Source organism: Arachis hypogaea, chromosome 19 (genome assembly GCF_003086295.3).
Source record: "Arachis hypogaea cultivar Tifrunner chromosome 19, arahy.Tifrunner.gnm2.J5K5, whole genome shotgun sequence".
NCBI classification, from domain to species: domain Eukaryota; kingdom Viridiplantae; phylum Streptophyta; class Magnoliopsida; order Fabales; family Fabaceae; genus Arachis; species Arachis hypogaea.
In genome coordinates, this window is record NC_092054.1 from 83,683,297 (window position 1) to 83,696,485 (window position 13,189).

General features: G+C 37.6%; 1 non-coding gene across 1 annotated transcript; it reads right to left on the reverse strand.

Moving 5' to 3' along the window:
* Positions 1-11,713: 11,713 nt before the first annotated feature.
* Positions 11,714-11,821, reverse strand: LOC112781948 (small nucleolar RNA R71). Its single transcript, XR_003192693.1, has one exon. It is a non-coding gene; the product is annotated as a small nucleolar RNA R71 (small nucleolar RNA).
* Between the last annotated feature and the right edge of the window lie 1,368 nt (positions 11,822-13,189).

Sequence of the window (13,189 nt, forward strand, 5' to 3'; positions counted from 1 at the left end):
TTTATCTATAATGCAAGAAGCTATGTTTGGTGTTGCACACCAAAACAATCTAAAGGAGAATGAAGGATTCTAAGTTTGGTGTTCCACCAAAATCCCATCATAAAACACATTCTCACTTTTTGCATAATGCTGGCTTCAAGCATGTTGGATGAACTAGTTAACTATTCTGCTGTTTCCTAATTTTCAGTTTTATTGCTTTTGAAAAAGAAAAAAAAAAGAAAAAGAGTTTCACACATGGTTAATTCAATGCATGAGAACCATTGGCAAGGTACTAAGTTTGATGTTCCCACACCAAAGTAAGTTCAAAAAGCCCGCAAATAAATCATGAAAATTAACCATTGTTTCCAAGTGCTTGGGGAACAAGCAACTTTCAATATCATTGCAGAATGTCATACAAGCTTTTGGAGGTTTGAACATCATCAAAAAGGAGAAAGATGAACAGGAAGGTCAGCAACAATGATGATGAGAAAAAGGAAAGCAATTGAACTCCAACAGGTTGTATTGTTAAGTGATTATTCTACATCAAATATTGCTGTGATTGAAAGTTGGATTGTATCCTTAATTGCCCTGCCTGTCTGCATAGTATAGTTTTTTTTATATACCCCTGCCTGCATGCATAGCATAGTTTTTCTTTATAATTCAATAAGCAAGATGTTTGATCATTCACAACATTCTTATCTTCAGAACTTGTTTGCACTCAATTTTCAAGAATGCATCACATGAAAGTTCTTTGAAAAGAAGGATTGAGGAATTAAACAATTTTGAGGCAAGCAAAAGATTTGGAGAAGTGGTGGTTCTAGTTGTATGATTATGTATTGAGGTTGCATGCTTGTGAAAACTTGCATGGGAGCTCATAGGCGGGACATGAAGTTCAAAGAAGTATTGTAGAGATTCTCAAAAATCTATTGATCCAAGAAGCAGCAAACAAAACAAAAGAAAGAAAAGAAAATACAAAAACAAAAAGAACATGGCCCAAGGCTCTGAGCATCAATTACTAGGCAGAAAAAGAAAGAAAGAAACAAAAACTCAAAGAGTTGTTATCCTAGTAAATGCTTGTGGTTGAAGTGTGTCAAGGAAAGAGGCTTGAGCAAGTAAATCCTTAGGGGTGCTTTAACACCTAATACCTTAAAACCAACTGGTTTAGGAGTATTGATTGAAAGCTTATCTAAAGAGCCGCTTTGAGACATGACACTTAGAGTCAAGGCCAAAGCAAAGAAACTATAAGCTGCTTCAAGGTGATTACATATAAAGAGATCCCCATGATACCATTTGGATGAAAATCCTAAGACCTAAGACTCCCAATATGTAAGGACTAGTGAGCACTGAAGCCCTTGCATGAGCATATGATTTAGAATTCACCCCACTGATACTTGATCACTTCACTCACTGCACTTTACAATTGTTCCTCAATCCATCTTAATTGAAAGAATCTCTAAGCATAATTCTTTTCTTGCTTGGGGACAAGCAAGCTTTAAGTTTGGTGTTGTGATGACAAGTCATCCTAGCCTATTTTAACTAGTCTTTTTCTTTTGTTTTCATTAGAATTATGCACTTTCTTGAACCATAAGCAAGCTAATTGAGTAGATTTTCATGTTTCCCTTGATTGAATCAACCATGTATAATTTCATGCCATTTCATGAGGTTTTATGCTATAATTGTTGCATATTATGATAGAATGAATATCTCATGATTTTGAGCATAGCTTTGATGAGTTTGGTTGATTAATTATAGGTGAAGAAAGCTTGGAGAAAGGTTGAAGTAAGAAGGAATAGCTAGGAGTAAAGAGAAGACAATGGAATAAGTGAAATTGAACCAGGAAGCAAAAAGCTGGACCTAAAGTTAGCATCAAACTTTTGCACAAACTTTTGGTTGAAAAGTTAGCCCCAACGTTAGCCCCCTAACTTGGAGGCTAACGTTGGAACTTGAAAATCACTCCCTGGGTATCAAAAGTTTGCGCCAACGTTAGCCCCCTAACTTTGAGGCTAACGTTGGCACATGAAATTCTCCCCTGGGCACCAAAAGTTTGCGCCAACGTTAGCCCCCTAACTTTGAGGCTAACGTTGGCACATGAAATTTTCCCCTGGGAACCAAAAGTTTGCGCCAACGTTAGCCCCCTAACTTTGAGGCTAACGTTGGCTCATGAACATCACAAGGAGGAGCAAAAGTTTGCGCCAACGTTAGCCCCCTAACTTGGTGGCTAACGTTGGCGCCACAAGCACACAGGGCAAGGCCAACGTTAGGGTCAAAGTTAGACCCCTAACGTTGGCACCAACGTTCATATCAGCAAATTTTGTGGGCTGCTATGAAAAGTTGGAGCCAAAGTTAGACCCCTAACTTTAGCTCCAACTTTTGGTCCAACTTTTGCAAAACTCCAACCCGGTTCAATTGGTTCAATTCGGTTCTTCTCCAAACTTCAAGAGCAATCAACCAAGGCCTCTTTCAACCCAATTCCACCAAGAGCAAAGGCCCAACTCAAGGCTTGAAGATCATTTTGAAGAAAGTGTATAAATAGGATAGAATTCAAGTTCTTCGGGGAGCTTTCTTTTGGAATTTTCATAATAGTTTTCAGAGTGCTTTTGGCATAGAGTGATCTTTAATTTCTTTGTTTTCATTGCTTTCAATTTCAATTACACTTGTCTTGGATCTTGGATTGGAGAATTGAAGAAATTCTGTTTCAATCTCAATCTTGGATCTCTCTGTTTCTTTACTGTTAATTGAATTTCATTTCCGGTTAATTGCTCTTCATCTATTCTCTTTGCAATTTACAATTCCCTTGCAATTGTTTTTATTGGATCTAGGAAGGCATTGAGATCTAGACTTAGTTTTCTAGTCTCTGGGTCCTGAGATCCAAATCTCCAATTTACATTCTGTTTCTTGCTTTCCATGTTCATTTACTTTTCTGCTATAAGATCCGATCCAATCCCAATTCCCTTTTACTCTTCTGTTTGATGCAATTTAACTTTTTCTTATTTAATTTCTGCAAATCCACGTCCCAATCCCCTTTACATTTCAAGCAATTTACATTCCTTGCACTTTAAGATTTCGCAATTTACATTTCTTGCACTCTAAGTTTCTGCCATTTAATTTCTTGTTCCTTAAGATTCAGCAATTTAATTTCCTGCTCTCTTTACTTTCATGCAATTTACATTCTGCAAATCACAAATCATCCAACCAACACTCGATTCGCTTGACTAAATCAACCACTAAACTAAAATTGCTCAATCCTTCAATCCCTGTGGGATCGACCTCACTCCCGTGAGTTTTTATTACTTGATGCGACCCGGTACACTTGCCGGTTAGATTTGTGTGTTTTGGGAGAAATTAATTTTTCACCAAAATACTCATCAAGTTTTTGGCGCCGTTGCCGGGGATTGATTAGATTGACAATGATTAAGTGAGGTGGTGATCTAGATCAAGCAATTTTTCTTTTCTGTTTCTTTAATTTTTGACTTGCACACTAACTGTTTGAGACTTTGTCTCTACTAACCCCCACTGCACTCAAGCTACAGAATGCTCTGTGCATCTTTGCTGTTTTGGTTGTATGACATGAACCAGGAGAGAGTTCTCCACCTCTGAAATTTCTGAAGAAGGGCACCAAGAAATGGAGGAGACAGTAAGGAAGTCCATAGTGAGAGGAGAAAAGCTGAGGCACTATGATTTTCAGCCTCCATGATCAAAGAATGAAGGATGTCAAGCTAGTGACAATAAAGAAGTGCTTTGTTGGGAGGCAACCCAACCTGAGGTAACTTTCTTTTCATAGCTATTTCAATAAAAAGGTTAATTAGTTTTATCTATAATGCAAGAAGCTATGTTTGGTGTTGCACACCAAAACAATCTAAAGGAGAATGAAGGATTCTAAGTTTGGTGTTCCACCAAAATCCCATCATAAAACACATTCTCACTTTTTGCATAATGCTGGCTTCAAGCATGTTGGATGAACTAGTTAACTATTCTGCTGTTTCCTAATTTTCAGTTTTATTGCTTTTGAAAAAGAAAAAAAAAAGAAAAAGAGTTTCACACATGGTTAATTCAATGCATGAGAACCATTGGCAAGGTACTAAGTTTGATGTTCCCACACCAAAGTAAGTTCAAAAAGCCCGCAAATAAATCATGAAAATTAACCATTGTTTCCAAGTGCTTGGGGAACAAGCAACTTTCAATATCATTGCAGAATGTCATACAAGCTTTTGGAGGTTTGAACATCATCAAAAAGGAGAAAGATGAACAGGAAGGTCAGCAACAATGATGATGAGAAAAAGGAAAGCAATTGAACTCCAACAGGTTGTATTGTTAAGTGATTATTCTACATCAAATATTGCTGTGATTGAAAGTTGGATTGTATCCTTAATTGCCCTGCCTGTCTGCATAGTATAGTTTTTTTTATATACCCCTGCCTGCATGCATAGCATAGTTTTTCTTTATAATTCAATAAGCAAGATGTTTGATCATTCACAACATTCTTATCTTCAGAACTTGTTTGCACTCAATTTTCAAGAATGCATCACATGAAAGTTCTTTGAAAAGAAGGATTGAGGAATTAAACAATTTTGAGGCAAGCAAAAGATTTGGAGAAGTGGTGGTTCTAGTTGTATGATTATGTATTGAGGTTGCATGCTTGTGAAAACTTGCATGGGAGCTCATAGGCGGGACATGAAGTTCAAAGAAGTATTGTAGAGATTCTCAAAAATCTATTGATCCAAGAAGCAGCAAACAAAACAAAAGAAAGAAAAGAAAATACAAAAACAAAAAGAACATGGCCCAAGGCTCTGAGCATCAATTACTAGGCAGAAAAAGAAAGAAAGAAACAAAAACTCAAAGAGTTGTTATCCTAGTAAATGCTTGTGGTTGAAGTGTGTCAAGGAAAGAGGCTTGAGCAAGTAAATCCTTAGGGGTGCTTTAACACCTAATACCTTAAAACCAACTGGTTTAGGAGTATTGATTGAAAGCTTATCTAAAGAGCCGCTTTGAGACATGACACTTAGAGTCAAGGCCAAAGCAAAGAAACTATAAGCTGCTTCAAGGTGATTACATATAAAGAGATCCCCATGATACCATTTGGATGAAAATCCTAAGACCTAAGACTCCCAATATGTAAGGACTAGTGAGCACTGAAGCCCTTGCATGAGCATATGATTTAGAATTCACCCCACTGATACTTGATCACTTCACTCACTGCACTTTACAATTGTTCCTCAATCCATCTTAATTGAAAGAATCTCTAAGCATAATTCTTTTCTTGCTTGGGGACAAGCAAGCTTTAAGTTTGGTGTTGTGATGACAAGTCATCCTAGCCTATTTTAACTAGTCTTTTTCTTTTGTTTTCATTAGAATTATGCACTTTCTTGAACCATAAGCAAGCTAATTGAGTAGATTTTCATGTTTCCCTTGATTGAATCAACCATGTATAATTTCATGCCATTTCATGAGGTTTTATGCTATAATTGTTGCATATTATGATAGAATGAATATCTCATGATTTTGAGCATAGCTTTGATGAGTTTGGTTGATTAATTATAGGTGAAGAAAGCTTGGAGAAAGGTTGAAGTAAGAAGGAATAGCTAGGAGTAAAGAGAAGACAATGGAATAAGTGAAATTGAACCAGGAAGCAAAAAGCTGGACCTAAAGTTAGCATCAAACTTTTGCACAAACTTTTGGTTGAAAAGTTAGCCCCAACGTTAGCCCCCTAACTTGGAGGCTAACGTTGGAACTTGAAAATCACTCCCTGGGTATCAAAAGTTTGCGCCAACGTTAGCCCCCTAACTTTGAGGCTAACGTTGGCACATGAAATTCTCCCCTGGGCACCAAAAGTTTGCGCCAACGTTAGCCCCCTAACTTTGAGGCTAACGTTGGCACATGAAATTTTCCCCTGGGAACCAAAAGTTTGCGCCAACGTTAGCCCCCTAACTTTGAGGCTAACGTTGGCTCATGAACATCACAAGGAGGAGCAAAAGTTTGCGCCAACGTTAGCCCCCTAACTTGGTGGCTAACGTTGGCGCCACAAGCACACAGGGCAAGGCCAACGTTAGGGTCAAAGTTAGACCCCTAACGTTGGCACCAACGTTCATATCAGCAAATTTTGTGGGCTGCTATGAAAAGTTGGAGCCAAAGTTAGACCCCTAACTTTAGCTCCAACTTTTGGTCCAACTTTTGCAAAACTCCAACCCGGTTCAATTGGTTCAATTCGGTTCTTCTCCAAACTTCAAGAGCAATCAACCAAGGCCTCTTTCAACCCAATTCCACCAAGAGCAAAGGCCCAACTCAAGGCTTGAAGATCATTTTGAAGAAAGTGTATAAATAGGATAGAATTCAAGTTCTTCGGGGAGCTTTCTTTTGGAATTTTCATAATAGTTTTCAGAGTGCTTTTGGCATAGAGTGATCTTTAATTTCTTTGTTTTCATTGCTTTCAATTTCAATTACACTTGTCTTGGATCTTGGATTGGAGAATTGAAGAAATTCTGTTTCAATCTCAATCTTGGATCTCTCTGTTTCTTTACTGTTAATTGAATTTCATTTCCGGTTAATTGCTCTTCATCTATTCTCTTTGCAATTTACAATTCCCTTGCAATTGTTTTTATTGGATCTAGGAAGGCATTGAGATCTAGACTTAGTTTTCTAGTCTCTGGGTCCTGAGATCCAAATCTCCAATTTACATTCTGTTTCTTGCTTTCCATGTTCATTTACTTTTCTGCTATAAGATCCGATCCAATCCCAATTCCCTTTTACTCTTCTGTTTGATGCAATTTAACTTTTCCTTGTTTAATTTCTGCAAATCCACGTCCCAATCCCCTTTACATTTCAAGCAATTTACATTCCTTGCACTTTAAGATTTTGCAATTTACATTTCTTGCACTCTAAGTTTCTGCCATTTAATTTCTTGTTCCTTAAGATTCAGCAATTTAATTTACTGCTCTCTTTACTTTCATGCAATTTACATTCTGCAAATCACAAATCATCCAACCAACACTCGATTCGCTTGACTAAATCAACCACTAAACTAAAATTGCTCAATCCTTCAATCCCTGTGGGATCGACCTCACTCCCGTGAGTTTTTATTACTTGATGCGACCCGGTACACTTGCCGGTTAGATTTGTGTGTTTTGGGAGAAATTAATTTTTCACCAAAATACTCATCAAAAGGTTGGATCGGCATGAACAGAAAGCAAAGCTAAGAGAGCGTCGTAACAAACGCCGATTCACATACCTCAAGGAGCTACTTAAGGGAAAATACAGAGACTCAGACACCCTGGACTCCACTTCCTTTATCAGCACAGGGAGCCATGACGGTCCCAACTGTGGGGATACTACTACCAGCCCACCTTTGTTCCTAACAGATGGCACCGAGGACGGTGCAAAGCCTTAAGTGTGGGGAGGTCGGTCAGTACCTGACTTCCGGAGGTAATTTCTCTTCCCTAACACCAATAAAATAGGTTATTTAGTTAGTTTTTCTTTTGTAGAATAGGATAAATTGCATAGTAATAGATTAGTTGCATGCATGTTCTACTTGATTGAAAAGACAATAAGTTTCTTCTAAGACCCATTTTTAGAACAAAATTTCACTAATTTTAATTAAAACCTTTATGTTAAATCTGCTTGAAGTTGTATTTGGAACATGATTTTTGAGCTAAAGAACACACAACCTGTGAGACTTTGAGCCTTTATACATGGTTACATTATTTAACCATAATTATGTTGTTCTTGTGTGTTTACTTCTCTATGATTGTAATCTGTATTTTGTTTCATCCTATATGTCCAATGTTTAATATATTTATATGCTTGAACATGATTGAGGCCATTATTTGTTTAGCTCACCTATCCAAATTAAGCCTACCCTTTCAATTACCTTTGTTAGCCACTTTTAGCTTTTAAATCCCATTTGTTCTTTATTTTACCACATCACTAGCCTTAAGCGGAAAAAAACAATTATATATCCCAATTGAATCTTTGGTTAGTAATGAGCGGATAATTTATACGCTTTTTGGCATTGTTTTTAGTATGTTTTTAGTATATTTTAGTTTGTTTTTATTATATTTTTATTAGTTTTTAAATAAAAATCACTCTTCTGGACTTTACTATGAGTTTGTGTATTTTTCTGTGATTTCAGGTATTTTCTGGCTGAAATTGAGGGACTTGAGCAAAAATCTGATTTAGAGGCTGAAAAAGGACTGCAGATGCTGCTGGATTCTGACCTCCCTACACTTAAAGTGGATTTTCTGGAGCTACAGAAGCCCAATTGGCGCGCTCTCAATTGCGTTGGAAAGCAGACATCCTGGGCTTTCCAGCAATATATAATAGTACTTACTTTGCCCGAGATTTGATGGCCCAAATAGGCATTCCAAGTTAGCTCAAGAATTCTGGCGTTTAACTCCAAAACTGGCAGAAAAGCTGGAGTTAAACGCCCAAACTGGCACAAAAGCTGGCGTTTAACTCCAAGAAAAGTCTCTACACATGGAAACTTCAATGCTTAGCCCAAGCACACACCAAGTGGGCCCGGAAGAAGATTTCTGCATTAATTACTGATTTCTGTAAATCCTAGGCTACTAGTTCTCTATAAATAGGACCTCATACTTTGAATCTTTGAGAAGTCTTATGCTATCTTAGACACGTTTGGGGGCTGGCCTCACGGCCATGCCTAGATCTTGTTCTTTTGTATTCTCAACGGTGGAGTTTCTACACACCATAGATTAAGGTGTGGAGCTCTGCTGTTCTTCATGAATTAATACAAGTATTATTGTTTTTCTATTCAACTCAAGTCTATTTCTTCTCCAAGATATTCATTCGTTCTTCAACTTGATGAATGTGATGATCCGTGACACTCATCATCATTCTCACCTATGAACATGTGCCTGACAACCACCTCTGTTCTACTAGCAATGGCTTGAATGCGTATCTCTTGGGTTTCTAATCTAAGATTGGAACCTTCGTGGTATAGGCTAGAATTATTGGCTGCCATTCCTGAGATCCAGAAAGTCTAAACCTTGTCTGTGGTATTTCGAGTAGGATCTGGGAAGGGATGACTGTGACGAGCTTCAAACTCGCGATTGTGGGGCGTGTGACAGACGCAAAAGGATCAATGGATCCTATTCCGACATGATCGAGAACCGACAGCTGATTAGCCGATGTTGTGACAGAGCATCAGGACCATTTTCACTGAGAGGACGGGATGTAGCCATTGACAACGGTGATGCCCAACATAAAGCTTGCCATGGAAAGGAATATGAATGATTGGAAGAAGGCAATAGGAAAGCAGAGGTTCAAGGGGAACAAAGCATCTTCATACGCTTATCTGAAATCCACCAATGAATTACATAAGTATCTCTATCTTTATTTTATGTTTATTTTCATCACCTTAAACTCCATAACCATTTGAATCCGCCTGACTGAGATTTATAAGATGACCATAGCTTGCTTCAAGCCGACAATCTTCGTGGGATCGACCCTTACTCACGTAAGGTTTATTACTTGGACGACCCAGTGCACTTGCTGGTTAGTTGTGCGGAATTGTGACAAAGTGTGATTCACGTTTAAGAGCTCCAAGTCTTTGGCGCCATTGTCGATGATCACAATTTCGTGCACCAAGTTTTTGGCGCCGTTGCCGGGGATTGTTCGAGTTTGGACAACTGATGGTTCATCTTGTTGCTTAGATTAGGTATCTTTTCTTCAGAATTTTTAAGAATGAATTCTAGAGTTTCAAGGTGATGTTCCCACCATCACAAAAGCTGATTGATTCTCATCAATTTAGCTATTGAATGTAATGTCCTGCTGAAGCTTGGCCAAACATGTCTAATCCTTTTTAGACTGAAGCTTTAGACTAACATTGCATGATTCCTGGAATTCTTATTAAAAGTTTTGATTCTCTTTATTTTCTTTTCTATATAAGTTTCGAAAATCACAAAAAAATTTATAAAACCATAAAAATAAAAAAATATTTTATGTTTCTTGTTTGAGTCTAGTATCAACTTTTAAGTTTGGTGTCAATTGCATGACTTTCTTCTTGCATTTTTTGAATTTATACATATTGTTCTTCATTGATCTTCAAGTTGTTCTTGATGATTTCATTGCTCTGATCTTTAAATTCTCTTGTTTAGTGTGTTTTGTTGTTTTTCATATGGATTTTTACATTGTTATAGTCCTTAGTATACAAACTTTTAAGTTTGGTGTCTTACATGCATTGTTTATTTGTTCTTAGTTGCATTTTTATTGTTTCTCATCATCAAAAATGCAAAAATATTTTTCAAAACTATGTCTTTTCAAGTCAATAATACAGAGAATTGAAGATTCAGAACATTCAGCAAAGGAATCAAACAGAAAAAGCTGGGCGTTCAAAACGCCCAGTGAAGAAGGAAAACTGGCGTTTAAAGGCCAGCCAAGGTACCTGGCTGGGCGTTTAACACCCAAAAAGGTAGAGATTTGGGCGTTAAACGCCAGAATGGGCACCATTCTGGGCGTTTAACGCCAGGATGACACTAGAGGGAAGATTTTGTTTTTAATTCACATTTTTTTCAAGTTTTCATAATTTTTCAAAATCAAATCTTTTTCAAATCATATCTTTTCAATCATATCTCTTTCAAAATCAATTTCTTTCCATTTTATATTTATTTTTACTATTTTCAAAAATCCTTGCTTCAATTCAAGATTTACTTCAAAAATTTTCAAGTTATTACTTGCCTATTAAGAAAGGATCAAACTTTAAATTTTAGAATCATATCTTTTAATTTCTTGTTAGTCAAGTAATCAACTTTATTTTTTTTAAAAAAATTTCTTTTTCTAAATTTATTTTTAATCATATCTTTTCAGTCATATCTTTTCAATCACATCTTTTTCAAAATTAATTTTCAATCATATCTTTTTAATTTCTAATTTCAAAATCTTTTTCAAAAACCACTTTTTTTCTTTCCCAATCTTAGTTTTCGAAAATCTCAATCAAATTTTCAAATTTCTTTTTAATTATTTCAAAATCTTTTTAAATTATTTTCGAAAATTCTTCCCATCTTCTCACATCCTTCTATTTAAAGGACTAAGACTCCTCATCAAGGTGCAATTCGAACTCTGTCCCTCTTGATAAGTTTGAATTCCCTCTTCTCCACCTCCTCCTTCTATTCTTCTTTTCCTCTGACACCTCAAGGAATCTCTATACTGTGACATAGAGGATTCCCTATTTTCTTGTTCTCTTCTCTTTCATATGAGCAGGAACAAAGATAAAGGCATACTTGTTCAAGCTGATCCTGAACCTGAAAGGACCTTGAAGAGAAAGCTAAGAGAAGCTAAAGAACAATTCTCTTTAGAGGGCCTAACAGAACTCTTCAAAGAAGAAGAAACCATGGCAGCCGAAAACAGCAACAATGCAAGGAAGGTGCTTGGTGACTTTACTGCACCTACTCCTGATTTCTATGGGAGAAGCATCTCTATCCCTGCCATTGGAGCAAACAACTTTGAGCTTAAGCCTCAATTAGTTTTTCTAATGCAACAAAATTACAAATTTCATGGACTTTCATTGGAAGATCCTCATCAGTTCTTAGCTGAATTCCTGCAAATTTGTGACACTGTCAAGACCAATGGGGTTGACCCTGAAGTCTACAGACTTATGCTCTTTCCTCTTGCTGTAAGAGACAGAGCTAGAACATGGTTGGATTCACAACCTAAGGAAAGCCTGAACTCTTGGGAAAAGCTAGTCAATGCCTTCTTGGCAAAGTTCTTTCCACCTCAAAAATTGAGTAAGCTTAGAGTGGAAGTCTAAACCTTCAGACAGAAGGATGGTGAGTCCCTCTTTGAAGCTTGGGAGAGATACAAGCAATTGATCAGAAGGTGCCCTTCTGACATGCTTTCAGAATGGAGCATCATAGGAATCTTCTATGATGGTCTGTCTGAACTATCCAAGATGTCATTAGATAGCTCTGCTGGAGGATCTCTTCATCTGAAGAAGATGCCTGCAGAAGCTCAAGAACTCATTGAAATGGTTGCAAATAACCAATTCATGTACACTTCTGAAAGGAATCCTGTGAATAATGGGACAACTCAGAAGAAAGGAGTCCTTGAGATTGATACTCTGAATGTCATATTGGCTCAGAATAAAATATTGACCTAACAAGTCAATATGATTTCTCAGAGTCTGTCTGAAATGCAAGCAGCAACAGACAGTACTAAGGAAGCTTCCTCTGAAGAAGAAGCTTATGATCCTGAAAACCCAGCAATGGAAGAGGTGAATTACATGGGAGAATCCTATGGAAACACCTATAATCCTTCATGGAGAAATCATCTAAATCTCTCATGGAAGGATCGACAGAGACCTCAACAAGGTTTCAACAACAACAATGGTGGAAGAAATAGGTTTAGTAATGGCAAGCCTTTTCCATCATCTTCTCAGCAACAGACAGAGAATTCTAAGCAGAGCCCCTCTGACTTAACAACCATTGTCTCTAATCTAATCAAAACCAGTCAAAGTTTCATGACTGAAACAAGGTCCTCCATTAGAAATTTGGAGGCACAATTGGGTCAGCTGAGTAAGAAAATTACTAAACTCCCTCCTAGCACTCTTCCAAGCAATACAGAAGAAAATCCAAAAAGAGAGTGCAAGGCCATAACCACATCTCACATGGCCGAACTTGGAGAGGAGGAAGAGGCAGTGATTCCCATTGAGGAAGACCTCAATGGACGCCCACTGACCTCCATGGAGTTCCCTAATGAGGAACCATGGGAATCTGAGGCTCATTCTGAGACCATAGAGATTCCATTGAATTTACTTCTGCCTTTCATAAGCTCTGATGAGTATTCTTCCTCTGAAGAGGATGAAGATGTTACTGAAGAGTAAGTTGCTAAGTACCTTGGAGCAATCATGAAGCTAAATGCCAAGTTATTTGGTAATGAGACTTGGGAGAATGAACCTCCATTGCTCATCAAAGAACTGGATGACTTGACTAGGCAGAGATTACCTCAAAAGAGACAGGACCCTGGAAAGTTCTCAATCCCTTGTACCATAGGCACCATGACCTTTGAGAAGGCTCTATGTGACCTAGGGTCAAGCATAAACCTTATGCCTCTCTCTATAATGGAGAAGCTAGGGATCATTGAGGTACAAGCTGCAAGAATCTCACTAGAGATGGAAGACAATTCAAAGAAACAGGCTTATGGACTTGTAGAGGATGTCTTGGTAAAGGTTGAAGACCATTACATCCCTGCTGATTTCATAGTCCTA